The 10,881-nt window shown below is 33.9% G+C and overlaps 1 pseudogene; it reads left to right on the forward strand.

Annotated features, from left to right (window-relative positions):
• The first annotated feature begins 1,093 nt into the window (after positions 1 to 1,093).
• Positions 1,094 to 2,025, forward strand: LOC102767946 (annotated as a pseudogene).
• Positions 2,026 to 10,881: the final 8,856 nt, after the last annotated feature.

The raw sequence follows: 10,881 nt of genomic DNA on the forward strand, positions 1-10,881 counted from the left end.
GTAAAAGCACTAAACAAAACAGTGCAAGCAATCTATTAGATGCAGGTTCAAAACACTGGTTATAAGAATGCTCAATGAAAGTAGGGGAAGAATAGATAAACTTAAAACTTCAACAATGAGATAGGAAACATAAAAACAGAATTAGAAAACATAAAAAAGAACCATTCAGAAATGAATACATTACAGGGAATCAACAGTGCAGTAGATGAAAAAGAGAATCAAATCAGAGATTGGGAAGATGAAACACCCAATCAGAACAGCAAAAAGAAAAAAAGAATCCAAAAATACGAAGATAGTATAAGGAGCATCTGGGACAACTTCAAGCATACTAACATTCACATTATGGGGGTGCCAGAAGAAGAGAGAGAGACAGAGCAAGATGTTGAAAACCTATTTGAAGAAATAATGACAGAAAACTTCCCTTACCTGGTGAAAGGAATAGACTTACAAGTCCAGGAAGCACAGAGAACCCCAAACAAGAGAAACCCAAAGAGGCCCACACCAAGACACATCATAATTAAAATGCCAAGGGCTAAAGACAGAGTGGATCTTAAAAGCAGCAAGAGAAAAGCAGATAGTTACCTACAAAGGAGTGCCCATACGACTTACAGCTGATTTCTCAACAGAAAATATGCAGGCCAAAGGGAATGGCAAGAAATATTCAAAGTGATGAATAGCAAGGACCTACAACCAATATTACTCTACCCAGCAAAGCTATCGTTTGAATTGACGGTCATATAAAGAGCTTTACAGACAAGAAAAAGCTAAAGGAGTTCATCACCATCAAACCAGTATTATGTGAAATGCTGAAGGGTATTCTTGAAGAAGAAGAAGAAGAAGAAGAAGAAGAAGAAGAAGAAGAAGAAGGAGAAATAAATAAAAAATATGAACAACAAAATGGCAACAAATACATATCTATCAAAAATTGAATCTAAAAATCAAACAAATAAGAAATCGAATGAGGTATTTGCTGGATCATGGATGGTGGAAGTGCAGCATGGCTTGGCTCCGACAACCTCGCTGGTACTTTCTGCAGTTGAGCAGCTTCTGGGAACTCCAAGCTCACATATCCCTGCAGGACAGAAGGGCTGGGGCCAGGTCAGATAGTTTTCCCCTTTGTGGAAAGCCGGAGGAGGAGCAGGCGCTTCTGTTTAGTTTTGGTTAAAAAAATAATTTAGCCTACATGTACTGCTTTAACCACTGGAAGCATGACAGATGACAAAGATGTGCTTCGAGATGTGTGGTTTGGTCGAATTCCAACTTGCTTCACCCTGTATCAGGATGAGATAGCTGAATGGGAGGCAGAACCATATTATTTACTTTTGCCAAGAGAAAGTTATTTGACTTTGGTAACTGACAAAATGAAAAGGCACTTTCAGAAGGTTATGAGACAAGAAGACATTACTTAGATAAGGTTTGAACACAAAGGCACCCCACTGAAATGGTATTATCTAATTGGTTTGCTATTTGATCTTCTTGCATCAAGTTCAGCTCTTCCTTGGAACATCACAGTACATTTTAAGGGTTCCCAGAAAAGGACCTTCTGCACTGTCCATCTAAGGAAGCAATTGAAGCTCATTTTATGTCTGGTGTGAAAGAAGCTGATGCATTAAAACACAAAAGCCAAGTAATCCATGAAATGCAGAAAAGAGATCACAGACAGCTCTGGATGGGATTGCATAATGACAGACTTGACCTGTTTGGGGCCATCAATCAGGAACTCATGGAATATCCTGCAGAAGAAAGTGGATTTTATAACATCCTTTTTAGATTGTATCAGAAGACTGAACAACTTTTCATTCAGAAGCTTTTTCATCCTGTGGCTACAGATGGACAATTGCATACTTTAGGAGATCTCCTCAAATAAGCCTGTCCTGCGATTGCACCTGAAGATGGGGAAAGAATCAAGTGATGATTCATAGAATTGAGCCAATGTTGGAAACACCTCTACAGTGGCTGAGCGAACATCTGAGCTACCCGGATAATTTTCTCCGTATTAGTATCATCCCACAACCCACAGATTGAAGGATAAACTATGACAGGATTTACCAGAGCATATTACCTTTCTGCTTCAGTCAGGTTAGGTGTAGGCAACCAGAGCAGAAACCCTGCTGCAAGCCTAACAGGAAAAAGATTCCATGTCTGATAAGGGTACTGGGGCTGCTCTTGCTTTCCTTCACTACTGCTTTCCTCCACTGCCCTCATTAAACTTCAGCTGCAACAAGAAAGACTTTACAGGATCCCTGCAAGTCTTCTGTTCTCTTGTAAAATATAATGAAGCTGAAGAAAGAAAATGGAAATATGTGCCACTCAATTTGTATTTCTGATTAACAAATAAACAGGGATATTTCCTAAGGTGACCATGGTTGAACTTTAGCTCAAGGGAGTGGAAACATTGGTTTAATTTTCCAGAGAATTAGACTTAAGAAAGTAAAAGAGAATTCTGTTATCAATAACTTGCAGCAGCTTTTGTGAAAGATCAAATTACAGTAAACTCATCTTTCCTTAATGAAAATTTCCTGTTTACAGTCTGTCCATTAGTATGCAAACAATCATGTAACTTTGATAATGAGCAGTGGGAGATTTTTAAATAAAGCTTTGAAATATGTTTTGTCATTTAATAGCATAAAAAAGGAAGAAATCTAATGAACAGAATAAACTGGTGAATAAAATAGAATCAGAGGCACGGAAATGGAACAGACTGACCATTCTAAAAGGGAAGGGGGGTAGGGGCCAGGAAGAGATCAAACAAAGATCTTATATGCATGTATTCAGTACCTATGCAGGCCTGCAGCGGTGTGGGAACCAGGTGGAGGGGAGCTATGGGGGAAAAAAGAGGAACATCAGTAATAATCTCAACAATAAAGATTAAAAAAGAAAAAGAAACAATGGCTATCAAAGTATAGATTCAAAGAATCCCCATTAAAATACCAACAGCATATTTCAAAGACCTAGAACAACTTCTCAAAAAAAAATCATAAGGAATAAAAAAACATAAGATGGGAAACCATAAAAATCTTAGAGGAATCCACAGGCAGCAAAATCTCAGACATATGCCAAAGCAATTTTTTCACCGATACAGCTCCTAGGGCAATGGAAACTAAAGAGAAAATAAACAAATGGGACTACATCAAAATAGAAAGCTTTTGTACAGCACAAGAAACCATCAACAGAACAACAAGAGAGCTCACTGCATAGGAGAACATATTTGCCAATGTTACATCCAATATGGGTTTAATCTCCAGAATGTTTAGGGAACTCATACAACTTAACAAAAGGAAGATAAACAATTGAATCAAAAAATGGGCAAATGACCGAAAAATAGACACTTTTCCAAAGTGGACATACGGAAGGCCTAAAGACATATGAAATCATGCTCAAAGTCACTAATCAACTGAGAGATGAAAATCAAAGCGACAATGAGGTACCATCTCACACCTGTCAGAATGGCTATCATAAACAAACCAACAAGTGACAAGTGCTGGCAAGTATGTGAAGAAAAAGGAATCCTCGTGCACTGCTGGTGGGGATGCAGACTGGTGCCGCCACTATGGAAGACAGTATGGAGTTTCCTCAGAAAATTAAAAATGGAACTGCCAGTTGACCCACATAGCTAAGATTTGGAAACAGCCTAAGTGTCCATCAGTAGATGAGTGGATTAAAAAAGTGTACAATTTGCACAATGGAATATTACTCGGCTATAAAAAAGAAGGATTTCTTAGCCTTTTCAACAGCATGGTTGGACTGGGAGAGCATTATGCTAAGCAAAATAAGCCAGAGAAAGACAAATATCACATGATCTCACTCATTTGTGGGATATAATGAACAATATAAACTGATGAACAAAAATAGATCCAGAGACACAGAAACATTGAACAGACCGTCAAACCTCAGAGGGAAGGCAGGGGAGGGTGGATTTGTTGCTAACCAATCTGCCTTAAAGAAATGCAAAACTTCTTCAGGCTGAAATCAAATGATTCTATAGAAACATTCCAATTCCATAATAAAAAAATATGGACACACATAATTGTGTAATTAATAAATACCACATAAATTATATTACTATCTTAACTGATTTTAGAAGTGTTTTTTTTTAAAAAATCCAAATAATAGCATGCGCAAATTTAATTTATTTAATAATAAAAACACAAAGAAAGTGGATCAGAGTATAGTTGTTCTGCGGTAAGAAAATGATGCTGGATAAAAACTCATTTGCATAGGAGCAAATGAATTGAACTGGAAATAGTAAATAGAAGTTTAATAAAACAAACTTCAAAAACATATACTTGCTTTTCTTTTTCCTCTCAGCTCTTATAAAAGATATAAAATTATATAAACTAATAATTATAAAATAGATTTTATGTCTGTAACACTATGAAAGTAACATGTGAAACAATAATGACACAAATAGGGTAAAGAAGTAACAGATGTAACAGAGGAGAGATATTTGAAGTAGATTCTGATAAGTTAAGATGTATATAATAAGACCTAGAAAAAAAGTAAAATAACTTACAATATGGTGAAATCATTAAGTGACTTAAAATATTATACTAGAAAATATTTATTCAATGCAACAGTAAATAGTAAATGAGGAGTAGAGAAAAAAATAATGCAAATAGAAAACAAAAAGTAGAATAGCAGGTATAAATTAAATTAAATTATTATTATAAATAAGAATGGATTAAACAATCCAATCAAAAACCATAGATTGTCAGAATAAATTCAAAAAGAAAACAAGATCCAAATATATTCTGTCTATAAAAGATACTCTTTTATTAAAAGATATGTATGTTGAATTTAAAAAGATGGAAGAAGATACACCATATAAAGTGCAATAAAAAGCCAGAATATATACTAATATATCAAAAAAGTAGACCTTAAAAGGAAAAAAAATGTTACTATAGACATAGAGAAACAATTTATAATGATAAAGGGGTTGATAAATTTTAAACATATAACAAGAGTAAATGTATATTGACCTAAAAACAGAACCTGTCAAAGTGCATGAAACAATTCTTTTAGAACTCAAAGGAGAAATAGACAATGCAACAATAATAGCTATATACTCCAATAATTAACTTTTAATAGTGAATAGAATAAGTAGGCAGAAGAACAACCAAATTATTTAAACAAGACTTATAAACCAAATAAACTTAAAAGACATTTAGTGAACTTTGTACCCAACAGCAGATGAAAATATATTCTTAAGTATACATGGAACATTTTCCAGGACAGACCATATGCTGCATCATTAAATGGCTACATAAATGTAAAAGTATCGGCACCTTACAAAGTATGTTCTATGACCACATAAAATAAAATTAGAAATAAATATCAGAAAGAAAATTGGGATGTCCATTTTCATGTGGAAGTTAATTAAATCAGCCATAAATAATCAATGGGTCAAAGAAAAATATCACTGGTGGAATTAGAAGTCAATCAACATAATTCATTATACTAACAAAATATCACAGTAAAACATACAATTATCTCAACAATTGAAGAAAATGTATTAGACAAAATTGAAAACTCACTAATGATACAAACTTCCTTCAAGTCAGGAATAGAATGGAACTTTTAAAACTTGTTAAAATGCATCTTATAAAACTCTCAGGTAGTATTAAAATTAACAGGTAAGTAATTAATATATTTCCCCTAAAAGCAGGAACATACCAAGCATATCCACTCTCCACATTTCTTTTCATCATTTTTCTGGAGATCCTAGATAGTGTAATAAGGCAAGAAAAATATTTTTAAAAAGATGAATTTACATTGTCTTTTTTTTTTAGTGGATAGCATGATCATTTGCATAGAAAAATCCCAAGAAATCTTTATTTTAAAGTCACTATACCTCTATAGAAAATAAATCACACCTAGCTCAAAGATATTGTTTTTTGTTTGTTTCTATTTCATTCATCGGTTGTTTTGTCTATTAGATTCTACACATACCTGAGATCATATGGTATTTGTCTTTCTGTGACTGGCTTATTTTGCTTAGCGTAATAATCTCCAGGTCCAACCATGCTGTTAAAAAAAAAGTAAGAGTTCATTCCTTTTTACAGCCTCATAGTATTCCATTGTGTAAATCAAGCATGTCAAACTCAAAGGCTAATGTGGGCCAAATAAACAAAGTTTAAGTTTACATGGGCCACAAAAAGACAAAAGCTTCAATTTTAATAGAAACATAGGTTTATTTCGATAGAGACATGCTGAATACAAAGAGCTGAAATAAATGAGTAATAGTTAACATAAAATAATAGAACATTTTAATAAAAATAAATATTTTTCTTGAATATTAACTTATCAGACACTGAATAACTGCACAAATTAATAAGCGTAATGCAAATAAACCTATTTTTCTTGTTCTCATAAAGTGAAATATTTCCTGTTGCGTACACCAAGCAAGTCAATCCAAGACTACTGAGTCGCAATCGGCTGCTAAAATACTCACTGCTAGTATTAGTGGAGAGAAACGGTGCACCTGTGGTAAGGCGCATAAGGGAAATGAATGTAAAATGATTATCGTAATCAGTCATTAGCGAACATTTCAGTTTGTTATTAATAATTATGTATAACAGGATATGGTAAAAATTAAGTTACAAAATTTTATGAAAAACATTTCTTATATACTGTTATATTGCGCACAAGGACCATGAGTTTGACATGCTTGGTGTAAATGTACCACAGCTTTTTTGTCCACTCATCTACTAATGGACACTGGGCTGTTTCCAGATCTTAGCTATTGTAAACAATGCTGCTATGAACATAGGGGTGCATATATTCTTTCTGATGGGTATTTTGGGTTTCTTAGGATATATTCCCAGAATTGGGATTGCTGGGTCCAAAGGCAGTTCCATATTTAATTTTTTGAGGCAACTCCACACTGACTTCCACAGTGGCTGCACCAGTCTGCATTCCCACGAGCAGTGCACGAGGGTTCCTTTTTCTCCACATCCTTGCCAGCACTTGTTGTTTGTTGATCTATTGATGACAGCCTTTCTGGCAGATGTGAGGTGATATCTTATTGTGGTTTTAATTTGCATATCTTTAAGAATTAGTGATGTTGAGCATTTTTCATAGGTCTATTGGCCTGTTTTTTAATACTATTCTCAAGTAAACGAATTCAGGGTTCCTAATTATTAGGATGGACGTGATTTTACCTTGCAAATTTTGTATTGTAAGTGAAAAAATCCCATTTTTTAATGTCATCATTAGTTTTAAGGATTCTTTATATATTCTTGATATAAGTCCTTGGTAATATATAAATATTGATAGATAAATATAGATATAGATCTATTTCTTTATATACATATCTATATCTAAATTTGTCCAATTCTGATACCTGCTTTTTCATTTAATTTCTGAATTTTTTTAGAGCAAACATTCTAAAATACCAATAAAGTCTATTTAATCAATGATTTTCTCTTGTCTCCTATATAAAATATCTTTGCCTACCTAATTTTTTAAAGACACCTATGTTTTCTTCTTAAAAGTATTATACTTTTAGCATTCAAATAGAAGCCTAAGATGCATTTTCAATGAGAATAACTGGTTAATCTTCAATATCATAATTTTTAAGCCCTTCAGAAATCTGTTTGCAAGAAAACCTGTGTTTAGAAGGTAACCATGTGAACTAAGTTTGAAAAGTGTCTAAAGACAGATGGGACATTTGCATGCTTTCATTTTTAGCAGAACACAGGGATTGTCTTCATAAAAGTGTATAAGAGGGGAAAAATAGTCCTTAAAGACTGAGCACTGCCCAGCACAAATGTTTAAAATGATATGGATCCTCATTCCAGCATCGTTTGAAAACACTTTTCTGAGGGCCTATTCCAGGCCTTCAAGAGAAAGAATAGGGACAAGGAACAAGGCCTGAGAAAATCTCCATCAACTAGCAGCACACAGGCACAAATACCCGACTCACTTTCTGAACCCCTCCCTCATAGAAAGCAAAACCTTTCATTTATTAGGTGTGATACAGTGAAACTTTTAATTTTTGTTGAATAGACAATGAGATTGCTGTCTGGGCCCAGGGAAAAATGATGACATAGGAGAGCCCAGCGTCCCCATTCCCCCACATAGATTAGTGACTATGTCTGGAAACAAAACAGCTTTGGGAGACCTCTAGAGTCCCTAGCAACACTGTGAAATAATCGCACAAAAAGAGAAGGAAGACATCTTCATTTTGCTTGTATCATCCATTTCCTGTGCTGCAGACATTGTTCGGCACCAAGAATAAACTTCCCAGCTAGAGAGAGCTTCTCTCACCAGGAAAGGAAGGGCAGAGTGAGAAAAATGGAAATCCTGCCATTTGCAGCAACTTGGATGAAGCTTGAGGGCATGGTTCTAAGTGAAATAAGACAGAGGAAGACAAATACCATATGCTATCATCTATATGTAGACTCTAAATGAACCTAAATCAGAGAAAGATAGTAGAGCATTGGTTACCAGAAGCTGGAGTGTGGGAGAAATGGGAAATATTGGTCAAAATGTACAAACTTTGAGTTATAAAATTAAAAAGTTCTGGTGACCTAATGGGCAGCATGGTGTTTATAGCTAGTAATAGTGTATTGTACTTGAAAACTGTTAAGAGAATAGATCTTAAATGTTCTCACTTCAAAAAAAGAAATGGTAATCATGTGACTAGATGGAAGTGTTATCCAATGCTATATCGTGTAACCATTTAGCAATATATAAAAGCATCAAATCAACACGTACACAAACTTACACAATGTTATATGTCAATTATATCTCAACTAGAAGCCCCAGTGTACAAAATTTGTGCACTGGGGGGGTGGGTCCCCTCAGCCCAGCCGGCACCCTCTTGCAGCCTGGGACCCCTTACTCCTACCTCCTGCCTGCAGCGGAGATTGGAGAGGCTCCTGTCACTGCTGCTGCACTCACCAACTGTGAGCTTGGCTTCTGAATGAGAGGTGCTCCCCCTGTGGAAGCGCAATCACCACCAGGGGGCAGCTCCTGAGTTGAGCATCTGCCCCCTGGTGGTCAGTATGTGTCATAGCGACCAGTCATTCCATGGTTTGGTCAATTTGCATATTAGCCTTTTATTATATAGGATAAAGGTGGTAAAGTTGATCACTTAATGTTTAAAAATATGTTAACAATGTATTATTGGTTTATAATAGCTGCATAAGTAAAATATATGATTACAATTAGTTTAAAGATCATATACTATTTTAAGGTGCTTTTACTACAGGTAAATTGGTGTAATATCAATTGAATTTAAATTGTGCCAAATTATGACTTGTACTACAAGCCCTAAAGCAACCACCAAAATAACAAAACAAAACAAAAAAGAGTTATAGATAGCAAACTAACAAATGAAACAAATGGAATCATAAATAATCAGCCAAAATAATCATATTTAATTGATCTGAATACCTGTATTAACAGGTAGAAATTGTCAGATTGGAACAAAAGAAAAGATTCAAATATATTCTTCTTATAAGAGATACACTCCAAAGTAAAAGTTTAAAAAATAGAGGCTGATATAGCATGCTAACCCTAACTATAAGAAACCTATAATGGCTATATTAACATGCTACTAGACTAGACTACACTAAACTAGGTGTCAGAGTGAAGAACACTACCAGGGATGAAAAAATATGTTTTCATGTCCATAAACACAATGAGGCATAACCATTCTAACATCATAACCTCAAAATGTTACAAAGCTTCAAAATACATGAAAAAAAAACTACTACAACTTCAAAAAGCAAGAGATAAATTCACAAATCTAATTGGATATTTCAATATCCCTCTCAAAATGTTTGATAAAATTATTTATACAGAAAAATCAGGAAGGATATAGAAATCTTGAACAAAACTCTAAACTACTTGACTTCATAGGCAATTATGGAACTCTCTATCTAATAACAGCAGAATAGATAGTCTTTTTAGGCACATATGGAACCAAGATAGACTTTATTCTGCATTATAAAACAAATCCTAATAAATTGGAAAAATCAACTAATAAAAATCTTTTCTGATTACAAAGGAAATATATAATAAATATCTCTAGAAACCTCCAAGAATTTAGAATTAAATAATACATTTAAAAATAACCATTGAATGAAAAAAAAATACTAAAAAAAATATAAATTATTTGGAATTGCCTGAAAATGAAGACACAAGCATCAGAATTTGTGAGATGTCACTAAAACAATATTTATGGGAAAGTTTATAGCATTGAATGTCTATATTAGAAAAGATGAATGATCTCAAAAAATGAAGTCAACTTGCACTTTAAGAAACCAGAGAAAGAAGATGAAATTGAAACTAAAGTAAGACAAATGAAAATAATAAATATTACAGCAAAAATCAATGAAATAGAAAACAGAAAAAATAAGAGCAATTCAATGAAACCAAGTTCTGATTCTTTGAGAACATTAAAATTGATACACTTTTAGGCAGACTGATCAAGGAAATAGGAGAGAAGACACAAAGACCAGTATCAGGAATGAGAAGAGTACCACATAGTAGATTTAACAGGTAGTAAAATAATAATAAGGGAATATTATTAATAATTTTTGTCAATGAATTGGAAAAAATTAGTTGACATAGAAAAATTCTTTGAAAGCTGTAAACTGCCAAAATTACTCAAGAAAAAATCAATTACTGTACTTGAATAGCGCTATAGCTATTACATAAATGAAATTCATAGTTAAAAACCTTCATACAAAGAAAGCTCCAGTAGCTAAAAATGTGAAATTTATGTAGAAGACAGTATGATAGTGTCTCAATGAGGTAAACAGAATTACCATATGATCCAGCAATTTCAACTCTAGGTATATACACAAAAGAATTGAAAGCAGGGATTTGAACAGCTATTTGTACACCGATTTTCACAGCAGCATTATTCGC

Source organism: Myotis davidii, unplaced genomic scaffold (genome assembly GCF_000327345.1).
Source record: "Myotis davidii unplaced genomic scaffold, ASM32734v1 scaffold1416, whole genome shotgun sequence".
Taxonomy (NCBI): Eukaryota; Metazoa; Chordata; class Mammalia; order Chiroptera; family Vespertilionidae; genus Myotis; species Myotis davidii.